The following is a 16857-nucleotide window of genomic DNA, read 5'->3' on the forward strand; positions in this document are numbered from 1 at the left end:
TGGTGGGGAGGAGCAGAAGGAGAGGGGGAGAGAGAGAGAGAGAGAGAGAGAGAATCTCAAGCAGATCCTCTCTGAACACAGAGCCCCACGCGGGGCTGGATCTCACAGCCCTGAGATCATGACCTGAGCTGAAACTAGGAGTCGGACACTCAGCTGAGCCACCCGGGTGCCCCACTGTAGCATTCTTTACAGTTTCAAAAGAAAGAAAGAAACTTAAGAGCCAAAGAACACAGAATGTTGGTCCCCTTGTCTTAATTAATGAAATATTATGCAGCCTCTAAAACTAGTAATGGTAAGGCTGTGAAGACAAAAACATTAATGATAATATAATGATGCTAAAAATTTAGCTTATAAAATTATACACTCCTGGTGTAGCTATGCTTTGAAGACTGGAAAAGACTGTGGAGAAAATAAGAATGCTAGTGTATTATGATTATGGATACATTTTTTTGTTGCTTTTACTAGTTGTATCTTTTCATAATAAACACTTTTAAAAAAATGATAAAAAAACTAAGAGGCAGTTTCCAGGGTAAGAAAGAACTGAGGCTTCAGAGTTTATCTATACCAGATATAAATCAGAGTTCAGTTTGCATAATGATATTGTACCAAAGTTGGTGATTTGGAGAACTGCTTTATTTACTGACTTGATAATGTCAATTATTTGCAACATAGCAAAGCCAGCTGTAGCTGTCAGAGAAGCAGATACAGTATAACTGCAGAGGCTCCTGGGCCATTTCTCTGGGATCTCTCCAGAATAGCTCGGATTAATGCGAAGTAATCAGAAGCTGTCAGAGTTAGTCCAGGATTCAAAAGTGTCACCAGCAGGGCTCCATTTGAAAGAGGAAAAGACACTGTTCCTCCCACACAGGGATCTCCTTTTCAAAGCGCCTGATGGCACCTGGTAGTGCCTTGGCATTGAGAGCTCCAAATTCTAATCTCTGCCCTCAGAGCAGTTCATTTCATCTTTCAGTGCTTCACTTTTGATCCCTCTGCTACTGAAAATAATTATAAAGACTTTCAAGTGTTTAGGAAGCACTTTGCATAAAACAGCTCATTTGAATTATTTACAGGAAAAAATTAATTGAGACTTAGAGCAATGCACAAATTATTTATATACCCAGGCGTCAAAAAGCAGAGAAGCAAAGTAATCTGTCTTTATAGAATTTCCTGTGATGATTTATAATAACTGTATAATAATTATAGATGTTAGCTGTAAACTCATCCAACTCCCTATAGTGCAGATTTGAAAATTGAGACACAGGACTCGAAGTGAATTGTGCAAGATCTGAGTGAGTCAATGGTGGAGCCAACTTGTTTGTGGAATATAGTATTTAAGTCCCTAATGGCTGGTTTTCCATCAAGTCTCTATTTATTGCCCTTCCCTTCTTGCTCTTTTCCTGTGGTGAGTTTAAGTGGCACTTCCATCAGTCTTGTTTTGATAGACTAAGAGTTTAAAAGAGCTTTAATCTATATTCTTGACTTAGTCAAGGTGGTACCTTAACAGTTTGCTTCATCTAGTTACTTATTTGGAATATAAACTCCTTGATGGGGACACGTGGCCGTGTTGCTCGGTAATGACAATAGAAATTGCTAAACTCTTGACAACAATATCACGTGCAGTGGGCCACATAATTTACAACAGGTCAGTGAACCCTCACAGCAACTCCATGAGGTATGTAGCATTATTTCCATTTTACAGAGGATGAAACTGAGGCACAGAGAGATTGAATAAGTTATCCAAAAATATCCACCTAGCAAGTGACAAAGTGGGGATTCAGACCCAAAGCCTGAGCTCTTAAATATGAAATCATATGACTTCAGTGAAATCTTTTTGAGTATACACTTAAAGTGCCACAGCAGGTGACAGCTCTCTTCAAAATATCCAAAGGTAAGGGGCGCCTGGTGGTTCAGTTGGTTTAGTGGCTGCCTTTGGCTGGGGTCATGATCTCCGAGTCCTGGGATCGAGCCCTGCATCAGGCTCCCTGCTCACTGGGGAGTCTGCTTCTCCCTTTGCCTCCCCCACCTCCCCGGTCATGCTTACACGCGTGCTCTCTCTCTCTCTCTCAAATAAAGAAATGAAATATTTTTTAAAAATATTCAAAGGTATGAGAAAGAACTTCCACTTTAATTCGGAAAATAAAACTTTGGGCTTCCAAACTTTGGCAATCTGTCAGTTTGAATATGATGATTACAGAGCTCCAAAAATTACCTGCATGAATAAAATTTAGGAAGTAGACATATAAAATTTGAAATGGAAATCAATGAAGGAATCTAATGATACTGTTCTTATATATTGAGGATCTCAGTTTAAATTGTTAAACAGAACTGAATGTCTCTGCAATTTCTTGGGTTATGGGTCCTGCCACATCAATAGGAAAAAAGATTTGGCAGGTCAAATGCTCTGCTTATGTACAACATCCAAACTCCAAGAATAGCAGACGTAAAGCTACACCCGGAATAATCTGTTCTGTAACTTACAGAATGGGAGTGGGGCCCAGGTGCGGCGAGCTCCAGTCCTCTGCTGTGGCTTTCTCAAGTCTTCAATTGCCTGGAATATTTAGTTGAATCTGTTATAGAAGGAATATTTGAAGGAATTACTATGACTCATTCTATACCTCTCCCCAAATTAGTGTAAAATGGACCAGAAGGCTTCATCTTAAATTAAATTTGCATATTTGAAGCCATATATCGATGAACCATATGGTGCTAAAGGTAAAGCTGTAAATGGAAGTCCTAAAGCAGACCCTCAGCCAGACATCATCTGGTGAACTGAGTTGATTACCTAATTTGTTCTCCATCCCTTTCTATCTTAGCTTAAAACTATGAGATACCATGTTTTTTTGGTCGTTTATCCTTGTTAGAAAGATATTTTGTATACGTGTATATGTGTGAGTGTATGTGTTACATATATATATACAAATATGTGCATATATCTATATTTTACATATACAAACATAAACTTTGTACATGCGTTATGACATATAAAATATACACAAAGATAGAAAAGTTTAAAGGATAAGATGAATATAAATATAAAGAGAGGTTTTAGTATTTTTTCTCACTTCTCAGTGGATTATCATTGAAAACCACTGCTCTGTGTGATACCCCAATACCCATTTGAAGAGTTGCCACAAAAGTCCTACACCCCCAGGTCAGGGTGGGTTGAACTTAGGCCTGATCTTAGAACCATCTGGCTGAAGAGAACATTAGTGGTCATGCAGTTCAGCCTCTTCGGTGAACAGATGAAGAAAACATGAGACTAAGGGACTTTTGCCTAAATGCCTCATTTCCGAGGACTTAGGACCTGATGAGTTAATTTGTTCTATTAAAAGTCTGGTATACTTGATATTTGTTAAAATGATAGATCTTAAGTGGTCTCACCCCCCCCCCCACACACACACACATACACACAAACAGTAACTGAAGTGATGGATATGTTCGTTAGTTTGAGTGTGGTAATCATTATACAAGGTATGCTTACGTCAAAACACTGTATTGTAGGGGCGCCTGGGTGGCACAGCGGTTAAGCGTCTGCCTTCGGCTCAGGGCATGATCCTGGCATTATGGGATCGAGCCCCACATCAGGCTCCTCCGCTATGAGCCTGCTTCTTCCTCTCCCACTCCCCCTGCTTGTGTTCCCTCTCTCGCTGGCTATCTCTATCTCTGTCGAATAAATAAATAAAATCTTTAAAAAAAAAAACCAAAACACTGTATTGTAATCCAATAAGGGGCTAATATCCAAAATACATAAAGAGTGTGTACAACTCAGCACCAAAATAAACAATCCAATTAAAACATAGGCAGAAGACCTGAATTTTTCCAAGGAAGACACAGGGCCCATGGACACATGACAAGATGTTCAGTGAGAGAAATGCAAATCAAAACCATAGTGACATATCACCTACGCCTGTCAGAATGGCCCAAATCAAAAAGGCAAGAAATAACAAGTGGTGAGGATGTGGAGAAAAAGGATCCCTTATGCACTGTTGGTGAAAATGTAAATTGGAGCAGCCACTGTGGAAAATGGTATGGAAGTTCCTCAAAAAGTAAAAATAGAAATACCGTATGATCCAATAATTCCACTACTGGGTCTTTACCCAGAGGAAACAAAAACACTAATTCAAAAAGATATATGCACCCCATATGTTTATTACAATATTATTTATAATAGCCAAGATAAGGAACCAACCAAAGTGTCCATTAATAGACAAATGGATAAGGACTGGATAGGGAGAACAAATGTACACACACACACACACACACACACACACACACACAGGAATATTATATTGCCATAAAAAAGGATGAGATTGTGCCATTTGTGACCACGTGGATGGACCTAGATGGTATTATGCTAAGTGAACTAAGTCAGCAAAGAAAGACAAATACCATACGATTTCGCTTATATGTGGAATCTAAAAAAACAAAAACAAATAAAAAGCAGAAACAGACTCATAAATACAGAGAACAAACTGATGGTTTCCAGAGGGGAAGGGGATGGGGGCTGGGCAAAATGGGTGAAGGGGAGTGTGAGATTCAGGCTTCCCGTTATGGAATGAATAAGTCACAGGAATAAAAGGCACAGCATAGGGAATATAGTCAGTGATATTGTAATAGCACTGTATGGTGACAGATGGTAGCCACACTTGTAGGGAGCACAGCATAATGTACAGAGAAGTTGAATCACTATGTTGTACAGCTGAAACTAATGTGTGTCAACTATACAACTCAAATTTTAAAAAAGTTTTAAATCACCATGTTGTATACCTTAAATATATGCAATTATTTATAAATCATAGGTCAGTGAAGCTGGGGGAACAAAATCAGTTTTCAGAAAGTAAGTCTGAATAGATACGCGATAACGCTGAACTGAATTTAGCCGTTGTTTAACCAAATAGCGGAGCTTTCTCGGTAGCAAGAGAACTCTTATTCTCACCATAAACAACTTGAAATTGAAAAAGAACTCCTTAGGAACTTAAGAAGCGAAAGGTAGAGCATTTTGCAGAGGAGGCTGAGTGACACCGGATCAACAGAAGCTCTGGGCAAAGCGGCTGTCTAAATGGGGGGTAACCCAGGAGGGATTAGGAGCTGCTTGCTGACTTGGCCTCACGTGCTGCCGTGTTGTAGCCTTCAACCTGAGGCTAACTCGTTCTTCAGACGCAGCCCGACTTCTAAGCGCTTGAGGGATTTTTGTTAAGCCTTTTAAGGGTATCCAAATGAATTAACTATTGTGCTTCACCTACGCTCCAGTAATTCACGTTCAGTGGGCAGTTTTATTTTCCCAGATGTGCAGTTGGTTCACAGGGGAGTTATGAGTAATTAACTCGTAAAAGAAACGTCCAAGTGAATGAACAACTGCAAAGCACCTGTTGTTAACAGCTGATTTTGTCTCCTCGCTTAGATTATAAAGAGCTTGAGAACGTGAGACTGTGTTTTCTTCTTTTAAAACCTTGTGACACCTACTGATTTAGGTTCACACAGAAGACACTGTGAATAGAGACTAAGTGGTAGAGTTGGTCTTTATAGCTCATGAAAGGAAAGTGTCAAGGTTCAGACAAACATCAGCTACCTAAGATTAGAGCTGCATTATGACCTTCGTGGGCCCTCGGCATTTTTGCCTTTGTGCGTCCCATTCTCCATTAAAAAAAAAGTTAGAATTATATTTTATAACTGCATTGGCATAGAGATGAATATAATCCAGGTTAGATTCATTATTATACAGTCGTCATTATAATACTGACATTCATTTTTTCCTTCTGAGTATAAAAATATTTAAAATAAAAAAGTTTTTTCTGGGCTGCCAAAAGTGTTGTGAGCCCTAGCCACTGTATCTACAGTGCCTAGTGGATAAATTGGCCCCTCCTGAGATTATGGACACGGGCGCTGCATAAATCACAAATGGCCTCATCTATTTTTACCCTCATTGTAATAAAGACCATTGCTGCCCCCTTTTAACTTCTTCTGTTTTTCTTGTTGCTTCTCTCTGAGCAACAGATGGTTCAAGGATGAGCAGTCCCCTTCTCCTTAAGTAACACCACATGGCCTTGAAAAGTGGGTGGGCTGCACCCCCCCCCACCACCCCCGCATGCTCTGCTAGGGCTGTTCATGCAGGGTCTTTTGGCCATATTGTGATGACTCTGGGGCAGGTAACTGAATGCAAAATTAATTCCTCTGTGATGCCCGAAAGACTGTGCCTTTGTTCTCCAAAATGGAGGCCACTTGAGAGGATAATTTTTGTCAGACCAGTTTATCCATTGCCAGGACACAAGGTTTCGTTAAGTGTCATACACTGGGCAAACAAACAAGGGAACAATGACACCAAAGTTATGTCAGGCTTCTCCTTGTGCCACCCACAAGCGCAGACAGAATAATGTTACCACCTATAAGCTAATGAACTAAACGCAAACATGGCGCTAAAACGTGTATATACCTGTTGCTAATAAATTAATCTCTAATGAAGCTTTTTCAAAATCGAGATAACAATTTGCAGAGGGTTTGGTTTTCAGGAAGCAAGACTGAATTTAGTCTTTCTGATTACTGTCTTTCTTGAATTAAAGACTTTACTTTCTCAATCTTAACTTTGTCAGCTTTGCACAGAAATTACACTTTTTAAACTGGTGCTCTAAGCTCCCATTTCCCTCAGTGTACTCTTCTCTCTGAACTTTGTTCATGGGCCATGTGTCATTAAAACTCATTACATATAATGAAAGACATGGCCATTTAAAAACATTTATAGGGCACTGGCTTCTCTGAATATAGCGGATTGAACCAAAGTTTAATTCGAAAAGTCACTTGATTATCATCCCAATCAAGTGGCCAAATTGCCTCCAAATCATTTAACTTTGTCTTAGGTTACTAAAAACAGACACACAAATATGATATGCTGATATAAGAATAATGATCTCAATTCTTTGGGACAATAGGACTCTCATTCGCGTCTAATGAACTCATGCATAAAAATCTTGATTTTTATCTCTTGAAATCTAGTATTTCATTGTGTCTATGGTGACATGATCTAACTTATTTAATGGGCCCATCACAGGCAGTATCAATATTATTAGGTCAGTTGTTTTAACTGTCAATCATATAAACTGTATATCAGATAAATTAATTCTTATAATTACTGTTACCAAATATTTCCTCTTATGAGTTTTAGGATCTACATTCAGGGAATTTTCCATTGTGAAATGCATCTATTACGTTTCTGTTTTAAAAGAAAATTTAATTAGAATATTGTCTCATTCTCTTTCCATACTAGGGTCTCGGTTTGCACATTTTATCGTGTCAAAGACATATACTACAAAATAATCTCCACAATTCTTAGTAGGTAGATATCTCTGCTAGCAAACTTTTCATCGCTGCAACCAAGCAAATCCCTGTGTATTTCCCTAATGAGGAAAATTAAGTACTTTAGAGAACATAATCCTATTAATTTGAACCAGAGGATTAGTTTATTAATTCAAGGGAATGTATGCTCAGGTTTAGGATGTAAAGGATTTGGTAGAGGGGAGATTGCAGAATTAGGGAAAATAGGCCCAAATCCCTCTTCCTGGTAGACGCAGTCTCCTGTCTGTATCCTGTTGGAGTCCGCCGTTTCCTCTGCATGTAAATCATCATTCTGAGAAAGGCATTGCAAACCCATGGCAGCTCCATTACCGAGGTAGTTTCACTTCCTGTATTTCTGGGCACAACACGGAATGATGGCCGATCTGTGTGTTTTGGAAGCATCCAGAGCTGTCTATACGAAGGGAACACAAGACTCCTTATTTTGGTGTCACCAGAGGCAGTAGTATCAAGAGAATCCACTGACGAAGTTCTGTCACCTCACCCATAACCTCATGAATTGCCAGTGAGATTAATCTAAAATGTTGAAAATGTGCAATCCTAATCTGATGATGTCATATTTATCTATTATCAGTCACTATATTTGTAAGACACAGCTTAAGGTTTTTCTTATGCGGGACGAAGCTAAACTAACCAGTCAACTGATAACAGTATTTCCCCATTTACTCAGGAGAGTTGCATAAAAGGCAAATTCCTCCTTTTAACTCTGCGTTTTCAGTAATCCACGTGGAATCTGTGAGTGATTCCATCAGAGCCAGCATAGCTCATTTGATTTGGAAAAGGATACTCAGTAATGAGTCAGATTCTGCTGTGGATGAAGCAGGACATGTTTAGAAACTGCCTTAACTATTTCAGGTCAAACAAACACTGTGTAGAAATAAAACTTTGCAATAATAAATTACTGATTTATTGACGGATATCTTAGTGTCCTGAGATTGTTAATGGACTTACCATAAATATATGTTTTTCAGTCCAAATTTATATTCTTTGGAGTTTGGGTTCTGGAGTTAACAATTTATGTTATTGTTCCTCCACTTACCCGCTCTGTGTCCTTGGATAAATCGCCTAACCTCTCTGAGCCCGTCTTCCTCCTCCATGAAGGGGGGCATGGCAGTAACAACCATACTTCCCCATGGGTTGTCGAGGAAGATAAAATGTGAGAATGCACGTGAAGTAACTGGCATAGTGTCAGCACAAAGTAAAGTTCGGATTACTATTTTTTACTCTGCTCCTAACTAAATACCGTATTGTGTAAAATACTTTCCTGAGATACTATAAGGCTGTAAATGTACGCGTTAAAAAGGGGATAAACCAGCCTCCACCTTCTCCACAAACACCACACGAGGCACTACACAGGCACCTCTCACTTCGGCTTCTCAACGGTAATCCCAGGTAAATTCCTTGACCTCCATTTTCCAGGTGAGAAAACAGAAGCTCTGTGAGTTTGAGGTCATGGCAACAGCCTTTGATTGACCCCGGTCTGTGTGGCTGCAAAGCCCATGCCCTCTTCAGGATACCGTCCTACTAGCTGATCTCCGCAGGCCCCTGCTAGCTCCGATTCCGTGATTCCTCTGGAGTCGCGCAGAGGCTCAAGGCTTACTTTGCTCTCGCAAGCGCAGTCTGTTCTGTTGTTTGCAAGTTCATGATCTTTTCTACATTCCACGACTGCAGACCTTCTGGTTGTCATGTTCCCTCTCATGTACTGTTTTATGTCCGTTGGGTTCTAGTCACATTTAACACAAGTACAGACGGTCCCGTTTCTTTCCCCCTGTCCTTTCTCCCTGCTCTTAATAAAAAGCTATGTACAAACCAAAGAGCCAGAAAGTTATCTTGGCCAGTGGAATACATTAATTTGTTTTTATGTTGAAACTGTGAATTGCCCTTGGAGGTTTGCCCTGAACCTCCTCCCCTAATAGTCTGTATTCATGATCACATAATGCACAGTGTTTAGCCTTTTGAGAAGACACACGTTTTCATTTTTTAAAGATTTCTTACTTTTGTTAAAATAATTTGGTAGTTTTTGATATGGAAAAAATGTGTTTCATAGAAAATGCTGCAATTAATTAGAAAGGTCCACATTCAGAGTGGTCCAAGATTTTTTAAAGGGGCTCATTTTAAAAATGAATAAAATAAAAAGTTGATAGTAAGCATTCAACTCTCAGAAACGTTTTCCCGGTAATACTAATTGGAACCAACATCAGATGAAATCTGTAATTGCTCTACTATTTTCCTAGTCTTGTTCTTGCTGGCGGACTGGGGTTGGGAACCCTTGCAAAAAAGTAGTATCTAAACGAGAAGAAGTGGTCCATCCAGCCGCCAAGAGTTTGTACCTTTTAAATATATAGCAAGCGCTACACCAACAAGGTTTTTAATATCATATCAAAGCACCAGAAATGAATGGAAGGATTCCCTTATGCTGAATTGATATCATAACATATTGTACACACCCCTGATCACTCTGAGAGAATATATAACACAAGCCGCCTTATAGGAAATGTGCCAACCCCAAACCCAAAAGTTACGAAAATCTCGAGTTTTTGGTAATTTTCATTAAAATATTATTTTAAGCAAAATGCCTAAAGATATACTAACATTCTTTTATTGCTACATATTTATAAAAGGAATGAAAATACAGAATTTGGCCTTAACTTATAAGTTAGACAGGCACGATCGAATCATTTAGAGTTGTGGTGGTAGTTTTTTGAATGGACATTTGGTGAGAGGATATTGCTTTGCTAACCCATTTACAAAGTATTGTTGCCTCTGCTGAGCATATGTGAGGTAAGTGCTGTGTAGTACCTGTCAGCAGTTATATCTGTAGATCTCCTCTCATCTATGGTTTGGCTGCAGTGCCAAGATCTTGTTGGTTCAGTGAACACCATTTGTTTTTAGTTGTCTTGTTGTTCTTTTTAGTTTTTTAACCACCTGTGTTTCACCTTCTTCACTTGAGAAAATATGAAAAGAACACATAAAGGAATGGCTTGAAGGATTGCCTTCACCCATTCCACATTTCTCTCCAAACAACCGAACCTTGAGCAAGCTATTTCATCTCCAATTACATTTATACATTGGAAGCCATAGATCGGTGAGCCAAAAGCATGCTAAAAGTGAAGCTAGACTCAAAAGTCCTAAAACAAAACACTTTAAGTCCTAAATGCCAAATGCTCCCAGGGAAGCCAGAGGGGATCCCAAGAGTGCAGCCCCTGGGCAAGTAAAAGTTGATCGCATGTTTGTTCTCCGCCCCTTTCATCTTCCCTTAAAACCATAAAACTCTTAAGTTTCAGCTAAGGGAGAAACAGTCTAAAGAGAAGGTTGTTGATCAGAATCCTCAGTGAGTACAAGAGGATGAAGTGTTCTTTTTCAGGCTTGGCAGAAATTCCTATCAGTGCTTCTACTGATAGTAGTTTTCACAATTCTGGAACTCGCCAAAGCCATAGCTAAGATGTATCCACGCCTCCCACACTTCATGCATAAAAACCTTAAAAGTTGAAAGCATTAACGTAGTCAGTGTTTTGTACCAGCTCGGAGAAAGGAAAACTGGTCCACGCGAATGCTGCTTTTGGGGCTTCTATAGAAGGAATAAAGCAGATGACAGATCTAAGGGGTCATCCTTCTTTTGCTCCCTCTTGAGAGTGAAGGAATTGGATGTTTTCTTGCAGATAATCAAGCCATCTGTTCCACCCTACGCACCCTCCCACGGTGGGTAAACATGTACAGTGGTAGGAACCCATGCTTGTCTAATTTATTCCTTCTGTGTTCATGTTGAGAATGGAATACAGAATCATAAAATCACAAAATTTAAGAACCGAAACTTTAAAATTCATCAAATTAATCCCATTATTGTGGAAATAAGAAAACCCCAGAGTTCCACAGTTAAGGGCACAGGTTCCTAAATCCTAACTCTCATTTTAGAATTCTTGCTTCGCTGTCACACTGCAGCCTGCAAGAAAATCCCATGATGCGCCAAGTGATGTCATTGCTGCTGCCCTAATGGCCATTTGACAGGGGAATAAGCAAACTAAAAAGTCAAAGAAAGGCAAAATTTAATGATGAAATACTGAGTTTTTTACCTGCTTGTCCTCTCAAAAATTGAAAAGATGATAGTGCCTGGTGTTATGCCTAGAAAGATGACTACAGCGTATTATAGGTTAAAAAAAAAAAAAGTAGGTTACAGGATCATATGTAAATGATGATCTAATCTCTGTTTTATTATGTGTTTAAATACACACATGAAAGTCTGGAAGCAAAGACTGTAGGCTGTTAACAATGTTTATCTCTGGTAGAGTTACAGGGAAACATCCACTTTGGGTTTATTTGAATATTTTACAGACATCATTTTAAATTTACCAATAAAGATATTTCAGAGAGAGTATCTGGCTCAGGGCTGTGAACCTAGAAACCCTATTGTTCAGTATTAATGAAGATAGGGATAAAATTAACTAGATAATTTAAACATGTGGTCCACTGGCTATTCAAATCTAGTTGGCATTATTGGCATTTACTTGAAAGGGCCTTGGCACAACAGATATTCAGTAAATGTTAGATATTAACATTCATTCTTTGATTTTATTGACAGTTTATTGTGTGTGAAAGAAATCTGGTTTCAGTGGTCAAGGACCATACACTCCAGTAGTAACAGGACAGAAATAACTGGTAGTGTGCTAACCTAACCATTTGAGGATGATGCACAGAGCGAAGATGTCCTTAGCTGAGCTGGTGCAAGAAAGAATTGCTGGTCTGGCTTTAGGGTTAGGCCCACAATAAATCACAAATTTTACACTGGAAGTTAATTCAGGATTCAAAACGTTCATTTCCTACTTTAAAATACTCTGCAGACATCCCCAGGTAGTAGTAGCTTGAAACAAGTGACTCAGAGCCTCTTGTAGTTTATGACAGAAGAAAAAGACAAGATAGGGACCACGTTGCTAAAATATTGCTAAATCAGAATGAGTTACACTTCTTACCCTAAGGGCTCCTAAATTTACTCACTCATTTACAGTCAGAACAGAGTAAGCTAATTAATGGAAATCTAGAAATTATCTTCTTACTTTAAAAAAGGAGTGTACTGCAAGGTTATTTGCACTTTCTTATTTAAATGCTGCGCTCTTTGCATGTACCTGCAAATCCGTAGCACCCCAGGTAAATGTGAGTAGCCCGCAGGAACTGGACCCTCCCCCACCCCAAGCCTCAGACCCGCAGTTTCAGGCCTTCAGGGCTGCTACCATTCCACCACGGGCTTCCATTCCAGGCCCCAAGAATGTTGGCCTAGAGTCAGAGTCATTGGACATTTCTTCTTAGTCTATAAAGGAAAAACACAATAAAAAACTAGGCGGAAATCATCCTGCCTTGCAGCCAACATCTCCACTGGCCTAGAAAAAAAAAAAGTTAAAAACGTTCCCATTATCAGTTCTTCCCAAAAGTTCCGAGAAAGCCCGATTCCTCGCTTGCTGCCCCAAGCAGAGGCAGCAGAAGGATGCAAAGGGCGGAGCGCGGCCCGAAGGAGGGGGCGGGAAGCCTCCGCTAACCTGGGGGCCGCTAGTTGCGGCTTGCGCCACGCCTCCTTTGAGGACTCTTATTTTGAAGGACCACAGGCAGCCGCTTTTCAGAGACTCACTGAGTCACGGAGCGGAGCAGCGCTGCTGGGTATATATTGCCGGTACCTGCCTGTGGCCACAGCCCACTGAGCCCGCGGGACTGGGAGTTAGCAGCAGGGGCAAGGCCCTGAGATCCGAGGTAGGCGCGGGGGGAGTCGGCCCCTCGGCTGATAGAAATGTATGAATTAAAGGGAGCGGAGGGTGTGGGGTGGTAGGCGAGCTGGGGGTGGGAGGGCTTTAGAAGAGAATGAGGGGGTGGGGAGCGGGGAAGTCGAGCAACTTCGAAATGCAGTTTCTACCGGTGGAGGGTCGTTTCGCAGAGCGCCCTCCCTCCCCTTGCTGGATTAGAGCAGGAACCACTGAAAACAGTTCCAGATGGGAATTTTGCTTCATCTTAAGGGGGTCGGGACTGGAGATACTCTGCTGCCTTGGATGATCCCTCCCTCTCTTACAACCTTTTCTGACCCCATCCCTCACTTATTCGGAGCCCCACTTGTACGGGGATCAAACCTGTTGTGGAAGGGCAGGAAAATGAGGCTGGCAGAGAGAGATTTAAGTGATGAGGGGATGACCTCATTCCCTAGCAGCTGCGGAGTGGGGGAGTTGGTGGGGAGGGTACATAGGGTCCATCCGTCTGGAGCCAAACCAGGGCATTGCGCCCTTGCCTCTCCCCAGTCCCATCCTCCTTTCTTTGGGAGAATTTACTCTAGGCGCCATTCAAAGAAAGTTTGCTTGTCACTTGGGGGCTTTCCCCCACCAGGGGCCGTGGTAGGCAGGCAGTAGGCTCCTCTTGCAGGGCTTGCTGGTGAAGGGGGGGTCCGCAGCTCCGCCCCCGCCGTCCCCTGCGGTAGCTGCTTTGTTAGCCAGAGCGCGGGGCGCGGGCCCCTGGACGTGGCTGCAGAGTTAGCGGCGTGCGCCCGCCACGGCAGAGCCAACGGGAAAGGATTGTGTGAACGGTCAGGCTGGCCTTCTCTGGTATGCTGTGTGTTCAGAAATCCGGGGCGCAGAGCTGGGGGCTGGATCCTGGAGGAAACGGACCCCATTCTGGAACTGGGGGCTTTTCCCCTGTTTGTCTTATTTAACATTTGGGGAAGTTCTGTCCCGATGTAAGTGGTTCAGAGTCCAGAATGCAGAGTCTGGCCACTGGAGTCTGGTGAGGCTTGGGACTATTGCACTTGCTGGGGACTGAAGGGGGCGCACAGGCATCTTTCCACCCAGCTGAGCTGGTTCTTGCTCCTGTAGCAGGCCTGGACGAGCCTAGCCCCCTTGCTAGTTTGCAGGCGAAACATCAGGATGGGTGTGCATTCTTCAGACTGGGGAGTCGCTAGAGCCCTGCGCTGGCTGGATCTACATTGTGATTTGCAGTCACGGAGAACTAGTATGACAAAGGCAGAAATGGACGGATCCAAGTTTTTGAGGCATGAAATATAATACATTTCGGTTAACGAGCATTTGAAAAGCTGCAAAAGCTGCCGTCACCACCTTTCCCGCTCCTCCCCCCACCCTCCAGGCTCAGCATTGGTCTTACCAACTTTGGAAACTGCCAAGTTTTGCCTTTGAGGACACGTTCTTAGTTGTGTTATGAACGCTCCTGTCAGAACTGTATCAACAACTGCCACTGAGGAAAAATTGTCCAGCTAATTGTCCAGGGATTTTGGTTTGGTTTGCTTCTGGAGCTCACAATACAAAGGCACGAGCTTTTTTACTGTGTTTTTACATCCTCAAGGAAAGGGGATATTATTTTCAAGATCTGGCAGACAGCGAATTATTGATGGGTTTGTTTCTATTGATTGATAGAAGAGACAGTGTGAAGTATATGCACCCTTATGCCTTAGAGTGATTACCTTATTGTACATTGAACAATAAATGTCTGATGAGTAGGCAAGAGTTACATAATCACCAGATATTTCAACTAATTCCTGAGCTTTATTTTTCTATTTTATATAAAATAAGATTTATTGGATACTTTTGTTGTCTTTAGAATAAGGAGTGAGGTGCCCACACTACATCCATTAATAAGGAGCTAGGCAAGTCGAGCAAATAAGAAAACATGCCAACAGTCTAACCATCTCTTCAGCTGTGTGAAAACTTGATAATCTGGGTGAAGAGCATGGGTAGATGGTTGATAATAACATAGCTTTATTTTGGGGGACTGCTGGAATCCATGAGTCATAATTGTGACAGCTGGTATGGTAAAGTAGCTCGCCAGCTTTAAATGGCGTAATAACTGCGTGTGCCGTCTGTCCCAGGTGAGGACCTTGACTGCGTAAACAACAGATAGATAAATGTCCTAGTTAGGGTAGCCCTGGTATGCTTCAGTATGTCCTTGTGGGCTCTAGGGTTTAGTTGACTTTTAAAACTGTTTAAGATAACAGACTGGAAATCGAATGCCACTTACCACATTGCACTGTGGTTGATCTCAAATACTTTATAGTATTGTCATCTCTGTAGAAGAGCTGTAGGGTTTGTACTACTTTGACAATGGTTGCTTTTTATCCCCCAAAACATTATTTTCCCTAGACTATAGTAATTCTTGCACTCTACTATATTTGAAACAACTATGTATTACTGAAATACAAAGTATTTCCTGGAACTTATCAAAGAGTCCACACTGCTCAAGGTGCTAAAGACATTATTTCAAGAGGAAGTTATTAATTTGTTCGAACAATTGTTTGATTGTTACTCCCACTTTCCACAGTTTTTTCACAGTCATTGGGAACTGTAAAAATGTATTAGACGCTGTCTTCCCTTCTGTGTATATCTCAACACAATTTTGCATCAAAACGTATTGTACTTTTTCAGTATTTATTTCAGATGATCCAGGTGAACATTGGGTAATCAAAGTTCACTGTGCTTCTAAAACTGCCTGCTATGCAGTCTCTTGCCAAATAATTCTCTTCAAGGAGATGGGGAGGGAAATAGACAGACACCAAATATACACTTTCAAAATTAAAGATATGCTAAAAGAGCACTAAACTCTTTGAAGGTGTTTCCAACACATTAAATGTATTGGCTCATCCAAATAATATTCTTTTGAGACATGGAACAAGAAATGGAACTCTACCAGATTTTAAAGAAAGGTGTGGGGAAGATAGGCATTTTGTCCAGGATCATACAAACATAAAATTGAGGCACTCAATTCTGCCTCGTTCTGTGTCCCAGGTTTTTGGCTCTAGAAAATCCCTGTGATGTTGCAATTCAAGAGATTTTTTTTTTTTTAACAGGGAAGTTTTGTCTCAGATTTTGTCAAAGGATAAAGAATTGGAAGTGGTAGATGAGAAAGGTTTCATCCGAGGAGATTTGACGAACAGAGAGCAGTAGCCCATGCTCGCAGGAAAGGCTTGGAGAGAAGATGGAAATAAGGAAGACCTGAGGTGTCAGGGAAGGAGAAACATTCTAAAACGAGTGGCCTCGACAGCTCTCTGCCCAACCCGAAGCCATGGACTTCTGAGCAGAAAGTCTTAGCTGTCTTACTAGTTACGTGCGTTAGGGTTATCTGTGAAAGGTAACATAAGCCATCCCAGTTAGGCGAGCCTCTCTGACGAGTATATTTGGGGTAACGACTGCAAAGAAACAAACCGAAAATGTGGGATGGTTAGTTAACGTCTGTTCTCGGTCTCCCACTGAATGTGCACTGGCCCAACTGCCAAAGCTTCACCACTGTAGTAAGCTAAGATGGTGATTTTCGCAGCTTGGCATGGACTTTAGGAAGGCGTAGAGGCTTATTTGATGGAAAAGATTTCCTCCTGAGGGAGAAGCTGCCATTCGCAGACAAGGTGTGTCAGCCAGAAGAAATGAGCAAATAACCATTTTCTGGTTTCTGTTGGCAAAATGTTGCATTTTTTCCCCTATGTAAGTGTTAAAAATAGATTCATAGGAAGAGACACAAAACCAAGTAAAAAGAATAGACATGGAAGTT

General features: G+C 41.2%; 1 protein-coding gene across 11 annotated transcripts in view; it reads left to right on the forward strand.

Moving 5' to 3' along the window:
- Nucleotides 1-16857, forward strand: part of PALLD (palladin, cytoskeletal associated protein) — a 395572-nt gene that overhangs the window by 297789 nt on the left and 80926 nt on the right. The gene's annotated exons all lie outside the window — the stretch shown is intronic.

The sequence above is a fragment of the Ursus arctos genome, unplaced genomic scaffold (assembly GCF_023065955.2).
Source record: "Ursus arctos isolate Adak ecotype North America unplaced genomic scaffold, UrsArc2.0 scaffold_11, whole genome shotgun sequence".
Taxonomy (NCBI): domain Eukaryota; kingdom Metazoa; phylum Chordata; class Mammalia; order Carnivora; family Ursidae; genus Ursus; species Ursus arctos.